This window comes from Canis lupus, chromosome 33 (assembly GCF_048164855.1).
Source record: "Canis lupus baileyi chromosome 33, mCanLup2.hap1, whole genome shotgun sequence".
In the NCBI taxonomy this organism is placed as follows: domain Eukaryota; kingdom Metazoa; phylum Chordata; class Mammalia; order Carnivora; family Canidae; genus Canis; species Canis lupus.
This window is the reverse complement of record NC_132870.1, coordinates 37,130,994-37,146,237: the sequence shown is the minus strand read 5'-3', so window position 1 is coordinate 37,146,237 and position 15,244 is coordinate 37,130,994. Positions and strand designations below refer to the sequence as shown.

At 33.2% G+C, this 15,244-nt stretch overlaps 1 long non-coding RNA gene across 2 annotated transcripts in view; it reads right to left on the bottom strand.

Annotated features, from left to right (window-relative positions):
* The window catches only part of LOC140623444 (uncharacterized), a 32,053-nt gene extending 23,929 nt beyond the window's left edge, over positions 1-8,124 (bottom strand). For both annotated transcript variants that reach the window (XR_012023062.1, XR_012023063.1), the window contains exons 1-3: positions 8,012-8,124; positions 7,810-7,892; positions 4,072-4,237 (exon numbers count right to left, since the gene is read on the bottom strand). This is a non-coding gene — a long non-coding RNA (uncharacterized lncRNA). The remainder of the gene's footprint in view (positions 1-4,071; positions 4,238-7,809; positions 7,893-8,011) is intronic.
* Positions 8,125-15,244: the final 7,120 nt, after the last annotated feature.

Here is a 15,244-nt window from a genome sequence, read left to right as displayed (position 1 = left end):
TAAAGCAGATTGCCCAAAGTGGTTTTAACAGGAGAGAAGCATGACATCTGCAATGACTTTCTGATGTTTGGAAAATTGATGAATTCTTGTGTCCCAAACAGATTTAAAGTAAGAAGTAGATATTTTGACTTAAAAGCTATACTTGGAAGATATAGTATATGCTAATATCCAAGTAAATGTTTCATAAAAGATAAATCAGTTATCACTTTTATCTTTTTTACTAGAAAATAAAATGCAGATGCAGAAAAACACACGAAGCAAATGTATGGTTCAATGAGATATTTTAAGATGGACACTTTTGTAACTACAATTTAAGTCAATATATAGAACTCAGAGACCTCTCCATGATGCCTATACCAGTTCTAATCCCCTCCTTTCTTCCCCAACTGATCATTATCCTGGTTACCACATCCTTGCACTCCTTTATAATGTTATGTCCATGTGAGAATCCCTAGCTAACATAATTTAGTAATTTTGCTATCTTTTAAGTCATCCATAGTCTGTTGAAGAATGCTGGGTATTTGCTCTGTAGAGTATCTGATGATTTAGATTTTGGAGTTAGTATACCTGTGTCTGCATGTGTCTTTTTTGTGATGTCATCAGAAGTTATCCTTAATGTGCAGGTCCATTAATTCATTGGAGGTTGCAAAATAAAGTCATATTCTCAGTCTGTTTATTTATTAATTAAGTGCTTTTAGAAAAAGACACTATTTGGTTATCCTTGGAATATTCAAACTGGAAAGCCATGATAAATGCTTGAGTTCATCCTTTTATTTGCAAGATAGTTGGTTCCCTATAATCCTTCAACATTAACCAATTACTTTTTTTTTCAGTAGTTTAACAAAAGTTATTTTTCATTCTCATGAAGTCCATCCCAGGACTGTGGGACTCTCCAGAAGAGCTGCTGTCTATGTAGGGGCCTCAGCACTGCAAACTACTTTGAGTTTCTGGTCCTTTTTTCTGTATGGGCTTCCACACCTGAGACAGGAAAAACACTGGAGTCTTGTACCAACAAATAAAGGCTTCAGCCCAGAACCAATGACGTTTTTAATATATTATGAATAAATGTATGCTATCATTGCCAATGAGAACCTCTTCAAATTGGCTCTTGAATCATTTTGACATGACTGTAATAGTCTTTGAAGGCTTCCTTGATGTCTGATATGGAGGTATTTTACTTTCATTCTGTTCATTTCCTGCTCCAGGCTTGGAATCAGCTATTTCTCCATGAAACCCCGATTTTGTTCAGTGCTAAAGGGAAATTAAAAACTCCAATCTGGGAATTAGGAATGCTCATTGTAACTGGATTGCATTCCAGAACTATGCAGTCAGCAAAGCACAATAGAAATGAATATCATAATAACAAGAGTTCATATATATATTTCTAATTCAAATGTAGTTCTACAGGATTTTTTTTAACTTAACTCTTCTATATTATGTTTATATCTCCTTTCTTCCAATCAAAAAATATTCATTCAGTATCCAAATGATGATATAGTTTGAATAACTCATAATTACCTATTTGCTTTATACATTAGATATCCAATAATCTGAATATTAATGCTACCACCTCCAATATAATTAATGAGAATAGTTAAAAATTTTTTTTCATAAAAACTCTCCTCATTTATTTCATGATTTTAAGAAATCTGAATATATAATAGCGTTCAAACAATACTCCCTCCATTTCAGAAAATTTTTAAAGAGGTTTTTAATTTATTTGGCAGGGGGAAGGACAAAATGACAGGGAAAGAGAGAATTTCCAGCAGACTTCCTGCTGAACACAGAGCCCAACCTGGGTTTGATCTCACAACCCTGAGAGATAATGACCTGAGCTGAAATCAAGACTCTGACACTTAACCAACTGAGCCACCCAGGTGCCCCCTCCCTCCATTTTAACAATTATTTAGTCTTACCCAGATCTACAGATATCCACAGGCTTACTATTGGCGAAGCCAAGTTTTTCTTGGCATTGTTTACTTTGGGACCATACTCCCATGTATGTGGTAATGTTTCAATATATAATTTTAATGCTTCTTTATGTAAGGAATTTTCCCAAATTGGTATTTTTAGTGTTTTTCCCTCCTCCTCTTCCTCCATTCTTTGTGCTGCTATTAATGTTTGTTGGGCCTTCCTTCTTGGATTTTCTTTGCTTATCTTCAATATTTGTCACTTTCTCTCTCTTCTTAACCTTTCATTTACTTCTGAATTTTTAAAATTTTCACTTCTTTATCTTCTATGTCTCCTTCTAAGTGTAAACTGCTATGTTTATTTTTGCTTATGTTTCTCTAATTCATTCTTTATTTCTGAAAAGATGGTTTCTTCTATTTTTTTTCTTGAATTCTATCAATATATTTGAGATTTTCTTTCATGTTTATTTTGATGTGTTTTTCATGGTTTAGGTAATTTTTAATGTACATTAGCTCATCTTAAACTAGAATATAATAGTTCATCTGCACAAATCTTTTGGCATGCTTTCATATAAGAATTTTGTATGGAATTTTACCTCAATACTTATTTCCTAATGTGATGTGAAATTATTTTTTTCTGAACTTTTAGCAGGAGGTTTGGAAGAGTTCCTAAACTTCTCTCAATCCCTTCTTCCCTATTTTTATCTAACACCAAAACTATAGAAGCTTGTTTTCTAAGATTTCCTGGTTCTGTTTCCTTCTTTACTTTTCTCTGAAAGTTTTCTTTCTTTCATCTCTATTATAATTGTCTTGCTCAATTTTGATTTCACCTCCAGGCAGTTTCTCCTTAGCTTAGGAGACCTAACTGTCACTTTTGAGATTTCCCAGGGGCCAAACTGCTTTTGCCTTTTTAGATGATTTTTACTATGACCCCCTCAACCCATCTCATATTGGTTTTGGTGAGAACATAATTAGTTTCAGCTACCTTTTTAAAATGGCACTACCACTGTCTGGCGGTGTTACATATTTTGGGCTTCTCCTTTTCTTACTTCTGTCTGACATCATGTTGCTTTTCTCTGCTTCCTTGCACAGAAGCTGATATAATATGGGTCTTGTGGTCATTGGTGGTTATCCTCAAGCAACTGTATTTTGAAGTTTACAGGGATACCTTGTCACCTTGCTTTGCTGTAAATATTGCTTATGAATTTTTGGATATACTTAGCTGTTTTATATGTCTTACTATCTATTGCTCCATGTTTATGAGAATCAAAAAAATATTACCATAACCATCCTCTTACAAAATCCCCTTCCTCTGCTCTCTTTTATTATTTTTTTGACAACATAGCACAGTGTTTAAGAGACTCTGCAACCAGACGTTATGGGTTCAAATCCCTATTTTATCATTTTAATCAGTGTTACCTTGGCACACTGTCTCCTGAACTCTAAAATTATGATAATAACAATGTATCTTAAAAGATTGTTATGGGATGAAGTGAATTAATTTTTAAAGCATTTATAATTATGCCCATACATGATAATTGCAATGTATGTTTGTCAAATAAATTTTAGCCTTAATACAGAATGTATTAGTCATTTAAATATGCAATTAATATATCATTCAAAACAGAAAATACTATCACTGCCATTCCTTTATTATTAAAAACTATAATTCATATTCTGATTCTCCATCTGTCATCCTATTAAAGAATAGGATAGTTATTTTAGGATACACTGAGATGGTTCTTTGATACTGGCCATTAATTGAGAAAATAATGATAATATTAATAACAAAAACAGCAGTATCAGGGGCTATTATCCACTAATATGATGGTGATTATTAATGATTACAATAGTTCAAAAGTTAAATAATTATGAAGAAGTAGGTAGAAACATAGGGATTCCATAAGAGTTCATAGAAGACTATAAAAGTGACATTTGCAAAAGAAAATGTAAAATATCTTTAAAAAGAGACTAGCTCTATAAGCGTATGAATCTAGAAGAAAGCATGCAAGTCAGTTACCTTAACAAGAACCATAAATGCCTTGTTAGAGAAAAGCACGGTGAATCAATCAGAGTTAGTGTACTGGCTAATGTGTTGTCTTTTGATTGGTTTCTCCATTATTGGCCTATCAAGGTTAATTTTGTGTGTGTTTCAACTTACCACAGGTTATTGGTTTGTCTTCTCATCCACAGCAGAATTCAAAATGAGCACAGCTTCCCCACAGAGCAAGTGCTATGAGCAGTGTAGCAGATCATCTGCTTCAAGGTCTTCTTCCTGCTACCAGGTGTGTTGCTCAACATGAGGCCAAGAGTGTGAACTATTTGCACTGAGAAAAAACAGCAGTGAAATCGAAAATAGTAGCATGTGGCATAAATATAAGTCAATTCTCACTGTGGTTGCATCCGGTTCTCTTCTGCATGATATGCTTTCTTCAACCTCAGAAAAAAAGGGGTCATTTCTTTTTTTCTCTCCTTTAAATCCCTCTTGCTTATTAAGTATTCTAAATTCCAAATTTACAACAGTGGCCCAAAATGAGCCTGCTAAACTTATGTGGCTTGGAATTCCAGAACAGGTCCCATGGCATGAATGTGTAAAGAGTAATTAGCATATGTGGTGAAAATTGGCAAGTAATTCTAATTCCCAGAAATTGTTAACTTAAAATATTTGTTTTGAATTTGCCATGAAGTTCTGAAGAATGTGACACTCCAGCACCAGGCTGTGTCTACAAACATTTCACAATAACTTGCTATCAATATATTATGTGATTATGTGCTTTTAAACAGGTAACATCAATGAAATTGTGGCATAAGCCATACACATTTGAGCGAATAATAAAAAATTGAATTGATTATCTGTCAAATTTCAAGATATTTTTGCCAATCAATATTTTGAAACATTCCTTATTTTTAGATGTGTTCAACAATTTATATTTCAAAATTTATGGTTAATTTTGGTCACATTTCACATATAGCTTAATTGTATAAGATGCAGTGGACTCATAGGCATTTCTTATGTCACTGTAAAGCCAGTCTAATTAAATTTTACTTTCCTCGTTATTAGTGTTTGTGACCACTTCTTAGTTTCTTGTTAGAAAATTAAGAACATTTTGATACTAATATTGTGACAAGTGATTTTTTTTGGACTGTTCTAATTCTAGAAAATATGGCACTGTTTTTCTTGTTGTTAAAAATATCCATGATCTGAATTAAAAAGAACCTTTATATATCCTATTGAGCACAAGAAAGTGAATAATACTTAGTCTTCAATTGAAGGTACTTATATAATTGCTTTCCTAGCCTTTTCTTCATATAATGAATTATCAAAAAGCTGTCATATCACTTTTAAAACATGTTTTGGCAAGAAATATATGACAGAAAATTACTTGCTTAGAACATATCTATGTGAGTGTATATATCTTTATATCCTCTCATATGGAATATACCTATTTACACACAAAATAATAATATATTTTATAGAAAGTTATAATTTGCTTCATTGAATAATAATTTGAAAAGTAAATTTAAGCTGTTAGATATTCAATTACATTTCTTTTGTGTAGCAAAATAACTTTAGGAATATTTTGATATAAAGCTAAGATATGATTTTTAGAAAGTTGGTAGATAGGGAGTTGATTCAACATAATTTATCAGAAAGTTTTGAAATGGTGAGACAAAAACTCCATGCTATTTCTAGGCAAAATTTTAAGGTAAAAATTTTTGTAATTTCCCTATATTAGTATCCACTTACTATGGTGCCTACCCCTCTTAGTATATGTTTTAAAAGTTATTATTTTCCTTTGATAATTTCTTTTTTCTGGGCAACTGACCCAAACCTCACTTCATTTGGAACTACCCTTCCTGTTTCAGGGCAGAGATACAATCTTCTCAGGCAATGATCCAATAAATGAGAATTTAATATCAGTTTATTCCCTTTAAAGTTTATTTACCTGAACACTAAGAGGACCACTAAGAGGACCATCATTCAAAGCTTATTACCATATTCAGTTTTTTTCCCATTTAAACTACATGTACTACAATACCTAGGGATGGTGTGGTCAATATTCCTGGCAACTTACTATATGCTAAGCACAGTGCTACTGGCTTTACATTCTTGATTTCTCAAGACTCTTTCAAATGCAAATTATATTAGACAAAAATGAAGGGAAGTTATTGGCCTTCTAACCAGCAATGTCCATGTTTGGATTCAGGCACAGCTGGATTCAGGGGCTCAATGATATTGGTACCACATTTTAATTTTTATTCTATCTTTGTTTGGGTTTCATTTTACAAGGAGTCTCTTTTTACATGTGTAGGAACATGAATGCCTACATCCACAGATTCAGATCATCCCAGTAGCTACATGTAAATAATATAATTATAAATATAAATATGAATGTACAACATACCTTATGATATATCTTAATTCTTTTGATATCCATAGCAATCCTGTGAGATAGTTACTATATTTTAATATCAATTTTAGACATGAGGAAACTATAACACAGAAACGTTTAAGTGACTTACACAAGGTCATACAAGGTCACACAACCCTATTGTGGCAGGTCCAGGTTGCCAACCCAAAGGAGTCTCACCTTAGAATCTAAGTTCTTTACCACTCCACTTGTTTTAATCCACTCCATTAGACATGTGTCTAAATAGATGCACAAAAGTCCATGATTACTTAGCATTATTTATGCACCTACTCTCAAACTGATCTTTTTATGTCTTGAGATGGAGCAATAATTCACCAGAAAACACAGATGATGGATACGAAAAATTAAGAGGTTTTATGACAATATTGTCCAGTGACCTCTGGGTCACATATTTTCACTTTGGGTTGGGGAGGGAATGAAGGGCTTGCTGTTGGCTGATAATCCCAACATATATAGCTAATGAGTAAAGGATAATTTCTTAAAAGCAAAATATGTTTTTGTTTCTTTTACAAAAAAAATACCTTGAATTCTGCATGACTAAAATGATATTCATTACTTTCAGCTGTTTAACCACCCACATATCTGTGGTCTTTAAACTTGTCCATAAATTCTTTGACATTCCTCCTTCAGAAGATTCTCTTCACCTAAAGTGTGGATTTTGTGACTTACATCTAATCACTAGAATGTGCTAAAAGTAAAGGTATATATGACTTTTGGAGGAAGTCGTAAAGGGCATTACAGCTTCCTCTTCTCACTCTCAGCTCACTGTCTCTGAGGGAAACCAGCTGCTATGTCGTGAGGACACTCAAGCAATCGCACAGAGAAATCCATGTGGCAAGGTACCGAGGACTCCCACCAATTACTAATATGACTTGATAGTTCTCTTTAAAAAGAGTAAGACAAGGAAAACTTTTATATTTACCAACATGTTTATCATTTTTAATTCCAATTTCAGTGTAATTAATACACAGTGTTATATTAGTTTCATAGTGATTCAGTAGTTCTATGTATCATTACTTAGTGCTCATCATGATAAGTGTACTTTTAATCCCCTTCACTTATTTCAAACATGCCCCCATCCACCTCCCCTCTGATATGCTGTATTTTAAATGAGTACCCTCAGTTAATTTTCAACAAGAACATTTTTTATATGAAGCATACTTCAGGATACATGGTCCTAAAAGATATACATAAAACATTCCATCTAAGAAAAATAGAATATATTTTTTCTTCAAGTATACACAGAAGAATCCCCTAGTTAAAGCACATAAAAAATGTTACAAACTTAAGAAGACTGTGTCAGGTCTCATTTCATAAACAGACCAGAGCACAACTCCTTAAAACTCACCACATTCAGGCCAAGGAGCAAACACTGCACACAGCAGGCAAGGAGAACCTCTGCAGATGACTGGCTTGAAGGACAGAACAGCCACAACACAATAGCAGAGTACACACAGCACGCTTACCTAAAGTGCCAGGCCCTGGGCACTAAGTGACCTCTTCTTTCTCAGGCCATTGCTTTCAGAAGCAGGAGCCATAACTGGCTTTTCTAACACAGAAAAAGGCAAAAACTCAGACAAAATGCCAAGATGGAGGAATTTATCCCCAAAAGAGAAAAAGATAAGGCCATGTCCAGAAATCTAAGTGAAACAAATATAAGTAACATGCCTGATAGAGGATGTAATGCAACAATCATCAGGATTCTCACTGGGCTTGAGAAAAGAATATAAGACAACAGTAAGACCCTTTATAACAGAGATAAAAGAGCTAAAAAAAGAATCAGAGATGAAGAATGCAATAGATGAAATTAGAAACAGGCTTGATGCAATGAACAGCAGGCTGGAAAAAGAAGAGGAATGAATTAGTCACCTAGGAGACAAAATAATGGAAAATAATGTAGCTGAATAAAAGAGAAAAAGAATTATGCATCATGAGAATAGACTTACATACCTTAGTGACTCCATCAAATATAATAACATTCACATTATAGGAGTCCCAGAAAAGGAAGAGAGAGAAAAGGGGGCAGAAAATGTATTGTAAGAAATAATAGCTGAAAACTATCCTAATGGGGAAGGAAATGGACATCCAGATCCAGGAGGCACAGAACACTCCCATCAAAATCAACAAAAGCAGGCCAACACCAAGACATATTGTAATTAAATTTGCAAAATAGTGTAATAAAGAAAATAATCTTAAAAACAGGAAGACAAAAGAAGTCATTAATTTACAAGGGAAAAACCATAATGCTACCTAGAGATTTCTCAACAGAAACTTGGCAAGCCAAAAAGGAGTAGTATGATATAGTCAAAGTAATGAATGGGATTTGTGCATTTTTAGGAATTATCTGTTTGTTTGTTTGTTTTTTAAGTCATCTGACTTGTTAGCATATAATTGTTTATAATAATCTGTTATCACAATATGTATTTCTGTGGTTATCTGTTGTATTGTTTTCCATTTCTCATTTGGTTTTTAAGTCCTCTCTCTTTTTCTTCTTATTTAATGAGGTTAAAGCATTTCCAACCAATTTTGTTTTATGTGTTTGGAAAAACTGGTCATTATTTTCAATGTTATTGTTTATTCTGGTCTCAATTTTATTTATTTCTGATTTTTTTGTTACTCCCCTACTAAATTTCAGCTAAGTTTCCTCTTTTTCCTCGTTCTTGTAGTAAAATGTTGCTTATTTGAACTTTTTTCCTTAATACAAACTTTTATAGCATAAGTTTCACTCTAACATCTGCTTCTGCTGCAGATGTTGGGTTTTAGAATATTGCATTTTCCTTTTCTTTTGTTTTGAAACTTAATTTGATTTGCCATTTGATTTCTTATTTGGTCTATTGCTTGTGCAGTAGTGCGTTGTTTAATATTTACATGTCAAATATTAATATTTACATTGTACATTTTCCAGCTTTGTATTATTATTGATTTTTAGTTATGTACCATTGTAGTTGGAAAATATACATATTTATCATTTCTGGTGCTCTTCATTCCTATGTGTAGATCCAAATTTTCATCTGATATCCTTTTCCTTCTGCTCAAGGAATAAAACACAATCTATAAGAGAAAAAAATAATAAACTGGGCTTTATCCAAATTAAAACAATTTTTCTTTGAAAGATATCATTAAAGAAGTAAAAAGGCAAGCCACAGACTGGAGAAAGATGTTCACAACTCATTTAAAAATTTTTTTTTTATTTTTTAAAGATTTTATTTATTTATTTATGAGACACACACACACACACACAGAGAGAGAGAGAGAGAGAGAGAGGGAGAGGGAGAGGCAGAGGGAGAAGCAGGCTCCATGCAGGGAGCCTGATGTGGGACTCGATCCTGGGACTCCAGTATTATGCCCTGGGCCAAAGGCAGGCACTAAACCACTGAGCCACCCAGGGATTCCTGTTCATAATACTTATATTAGACAAAGAACTTTTGTCTACAATGTATGAAGAGTGCTTACAACTCAATCATAAGAAAATAAACTCAAAGATGAGCAAAGGTTTTGAGAAGATACTTCAAGAAGATTTATGAATGGCCAATATTCTCAAATCCTTAATCATCATGGAAATTCAATATAAACCACAATTAGATACATACCCATTAGATGGTGAAAATTAAAGAGATTGATAATACCCAGAGATGGTAAGGATGTAGAAACATGAAACTTTCATATACTGTGGATTAGGTTGTAAATGGTACAACTATTTTGAAAAACAGGTTGGCAGTTTCTAGTGAAATTAAACATAAACCTACCATAGAACTCATCCATTCTACTACAAAGCATTTATCCGAAAGGGAGAAAAATTATTTATTTATTTACTATCTATTTATTTATTTAATTATATCTATTTAAAGATTTATACACCAATATTTATAGCAGCTTTATTTATAATATCCCAAACTGGGAACAATCCAAATGCTTATCAGCTGGTACATATATAAAGACATGGTAAATCTTTATAACAATGTACTACTCAGATATAAAATGGAACCAACTGCTAATATATACAACAATATGAATGGATCTTAAAATCACATAAGTGAAAGACATCAGGTAAAAAGAGTTTATATAGCATAAACTTTACATAAAATTTTAGAAAATGCTAATTGATCTAGATTTACAAGTTAGATCAGTAGTTGTCTGAGGCCAGGTGGCATGAGAAATGGATAGCAAAGGGGAACAAAAAATTTGGGAGAGAAATTTCTATATCTTGAAATTAGTGGTAATTAAAAAAGTATATCTGTCAGGGCACCTGAATGACATAGTTAGTTAAGCATCCCATTCTTTGTTTCTGCTTAGGTCCTGATCTTGGGATTGCATGCTCAGCATGTGGAGCCTGTTTGGCATAGTTTCTCCTTCTCTCTTTGCCCCTCTTGCTTATTCTCCCTCTCTTTCTCAAAATAAATAAATCTTTAAAAGAAGTATATCTGTCACATTTATCAAAACTTAATATTTAAATGTATGTAGTGTATTGTGTATAAATTATATCTCAGTACATTTGTTAAAAAATATATATATGTATGTAAGAAATCAACAAAGTTACAAGCAGTAGAAAATTGGGAAGAATAATGGTGAGAAAAAACAATAACAAAAAGAAAAAAGGCATTAACCATTAAAAACAAAATAAACAAATAATTGAAAACAATTTGGAAATGGAAAACATTTTGCTCAATACATCATACAGATTTGTAAAATTTATACAGGAATCTTTCACTGTCAATAATTTATAGGCATCTTTTTTCTTCTACATTAGCTTAAATATTAATTCCCTTTTTTTGACAAAATAATAAAACAATTTGAAAAATTTCTTACTTACCATTCAAGGCACCAACATGGTAATGGGTTATTAGAGTTATTCCATAATATATAGCTATACTCCTTTGGTCTAGTGTAATCATTCTTGAGTTCATATTGAAAATAATAAATATGTACCATAGATAAGACCATGAATCCAGCAGAGAACAGAGTGTATCTGGTTTATAAATTTGTACACACAGAAGACAGTATTATAGTTGTAAAATATGTATAGTGGATCCACCTTTTCTCAGATCATGACATATTTACAAATTGTAATTTCCTCCAGAGACGTACTGTGACTAAATTACTGTCTGCTTTTGCTCCAGTGCCTAGAGAGAAAAAAAAAATGCATCTAATTCACCTTGGTTTAGATTGTACTAGTGAAATATATAAACTTAGTTCTTTTCCTGTGAATTTTATTCTCTGAACATCCAAGCAAATGTGGGGAATGCATAATCTGCAAACTTAAAAGTAATATTAAATAAAAAAACTGAATATTTTAGGAGACTCTTTGCAGTGAGGTCACATTATACACACATCAACTAACAAGACATAACAAAAACTCCTGTGAATTGGTGGATATTGAAATTGCCACAACAGGAAATTGTGAATATGTAATTACAGTTGTGAGTATCTTTATTTACTGAGGCCTATGGTAGTTTGGATATTTAGCTACTCAATTAATTGCACATTAGACACAGATTCAATACATATGGAATGGAAGTTTACGGAAAAAGAACATATTTGGTTTGGGAGAGAACTTCCATATGATTGATTCCCTATGTTGCAGTTTTACAAAGGAACTCAGGAGATTGCTTATTCAAATTCCTACTCTTTCCCAATCCCTGCATTTTTAGAATGTCTTCTACAATGTGATAAATACATTAGTTCATTATCTGAATTAACAGTTCTGATATTAGAAAACTAATGCAGTTAACATTTATTGAGTGCTTTTCATGTGCCAGACAATAATAGATTTTTAGCATCATTAACACTGATAAAGCTTTTACAACAAAATACTTCACAGCATACCAACTCATTTATTCCTCCAAATATCCTGTAGGATACACCATTTCACAAATGATGAAACAGCTAGAAATTAGGGTGGCAGGGGTTTAAGTTGAGGCAATCTGAGTCCAATATCTCTGTTTTTATCCACTATACTGTGTCATATTATGCTATGTGCTTTTATGTATCTCATTTAACTCACACAATAGTATCACACTCACTAGAGACTACCATGTCTAATGGTAGAGTACAAGACTTAGAATGAGAATATCAATACTTGAGACATGGCTCTCCCACTTTTGTGTGATCTTGTACAAACCACTTAATCCTTAGCTTGGGTTCCTTACCTACAATATGGGAACAACTTCTGCTTTGTCTCTCTCTTAGGAGAGTTGTGGAAGTTAAAGGTAACAACTGGTGTTAAAACACATTGGATCTTAGAGCTACGCTAATTTAATGTCTTTTAATTAATTAATTAATTGCTTGTTTACAACATAGTCCATGCAAATAACTAATTGTTCAAATATTTATATGAACAGAAACTTTTCCCCAGGGACCATGATGAAGCTCTCTTATTTCTTTTCAAGGATTAAGAGCTCTGGAACCATCAAAGTTTTATTCTGAGGATTTCATCCTCCTCTTTAATATTCTCTGATCTGAAAAGCTGTCCAGTATTAAGTATAATACTCTAGATATGGCATGACCAGTACAGAGCATTATTGATTCATTCATTATTTATGTTGTATCATATTATATACATCTGTCAGTTGTTCTGGATAACATGTTTCTGTTAATAAATAAAGCCTAAGTTCTTAAAATTTTTGGCAGTCTCACCTCAGGGATGATGGACTTTGGACTTGTTGCCAACTGAAAAATAAAGGTTTTTTTTTTCATATGAACTGCTTATTTAAAAGCTAGGCATAGTTTTATCCTCACAGATAATGGTTTGGTTGGTAGAAAAGTGTAATTATGAGAAGGATCTGTGCAGACTCTCAATTTTATTTTGGATACAGGTTTCTCTTTGCTTTCTTTTTTTGTTCCCCCATAAGCTCAAGTTTGGTCTCAGCAATGTGAATTATAGAAATCTAAATAACCCCAAATATTCTTTGCATAAACAGTAAGTAGAATGACTACTTCTTATCTCCCTAAAAGAGGCAGTGATACTTATATACAGGATCTTCTACTGCCTTCCAACCAGTGAACCATAGAAAGCAATAAAACATCCTAATTTTATAGGTTGTCTTTTGTGTATTGTCTTCCATGCATAATGCTTGAACTAGAGTCAAGGGAGGAAGAGAGGAGGCGCATTCATTTCTTACAAGGACAGCGATAAAATTCGCACTATTTTTTAAATGGCTTGGCTACAAAGACTGTGCTTAGTGATAAACCATTTCACTTTCTTTTCCCTCCTTCTGCAATAATAAACTGTTTTCTTTAATATTTTATTCTTTCCAGTCCTAGTGAGAAAATGTTCATTGTGCTATCATGTAACTGTGTTGAGAAAAACATCTCTAGACCCTTCATTTAATTTTTTTGGTGACGTTTACAATAATCACTACTCAATGTACAGAATTGCTCACTAAAGCAACCTGAATTTTTTGTGAGGTCTTAATAATTAACACTAATACCTGATTTCATTCATGCCATTAAAAACATGGCTCATGTGACAAGAAGAGGGTATCTGAACTGGGGGCTAAGTTTGGCATCAAAAGATGAGGAAAAGTCTCAGCTGAACTATTAAAGGCTTATTCTCCTGGGAAGGATAATGGTTCACAAGAAAAAGTTACACTGTTAGAAAAACATAATGAAAATGGTGCACAGAAACAGTTAAGAACATTTTAAAAGTCCTATATCAGTTCAAAATAGCTATTAGCTCCACTATCAGTTGGATGATACTATTCACCTTATATTAACTGAAATGATCAGAAGACAATAGAACTATTTGTGAAAAATATATAGTATCAAAATAGAGCAGAAATTAACTTGAAATATGACAGTATAATTAAAAGGGCCAAGCCTTTTTTTAAAAAAAACTGATGTGCCGGTAAAAATGAAAATACAACTCACTTTTGTGTATGTGGCGAGCAGAATAATGCTTCATGCCCCAGTCCCTGAAATCTGGGTGTATGTTACTTTACATGGCAAAAGCAATTTGTAGATATGATTAGATTAAGCATTTTGAGATGGAGAGATAATTCTGGATTATCTGAGTGGGTCTGATGTAATCACAAGAGTCCTTCTAAGGGAAAGAGGGAGGTGGGAAAGTGAGAGAAGGTCTGAAAACAGGCTGGAGTGATGAAATTGCTGGCTTTGAAGGTGGAAAGTGCTAGGAAGGAGCCAAGGAAGCTGGAAGAGTAAGGAACAGAATCTCCACCAGAGTCTCCAGCAGGAACCAGACTGCTAACACCTCAATGGGAGCCCTGTAAGACTCATTTTGGACATCTGACCTCCAGAAGTGTAAGAGAAAAAATTTGTGTTAAGTCACTATGTTTCTAATAATTTTTATAGCAACGGTAGGAAACACAATGCAACATGTGAATTTTATTTTAACTGTATAATATAAATTCATTGAATACTAAAATAATCTCAGTATTAATTCTTCTACAAGTCAATAATTTTAAATTTTAAAAGCAAATGATTTTATATTCAGGCATGAGCTATAAGTTTTATGTCTCTTGGAACGTTAGGAACTATTTTATTAAAACTCTTAATTACCGGGATCCCTGGGTGACTCAGCAGTTTAGCGCCTGCCTTCAGTTCAGGGCATCATCTGGAGTCCTGGGATCAAGTCCCACCTCGGGCTTCTTGCATGGAGCCTGCTTCTCCCTCTGCCTGTGTCTCCGCCCCTCTGTGTGTGTGTGTGTCTCTCATGAATAAATAAATAAAATCTTTTAAAAAATTCGTAATTACTAAATTAGATGTTGGCTTTGAATATGACAGCCTCTAACTCCACTTCTTTAGTAGTAATGATGTGAATTAGCCTTTCTAATGATAAACAATTGTATTAGCGATTCTGTAGTCAGGAATTTGGAGTCATAATATAATGTCAGGAATTCTAGATCTGTAAATTGCTTCTCCTTTAAAAAAATTTTTCTTCCCCTG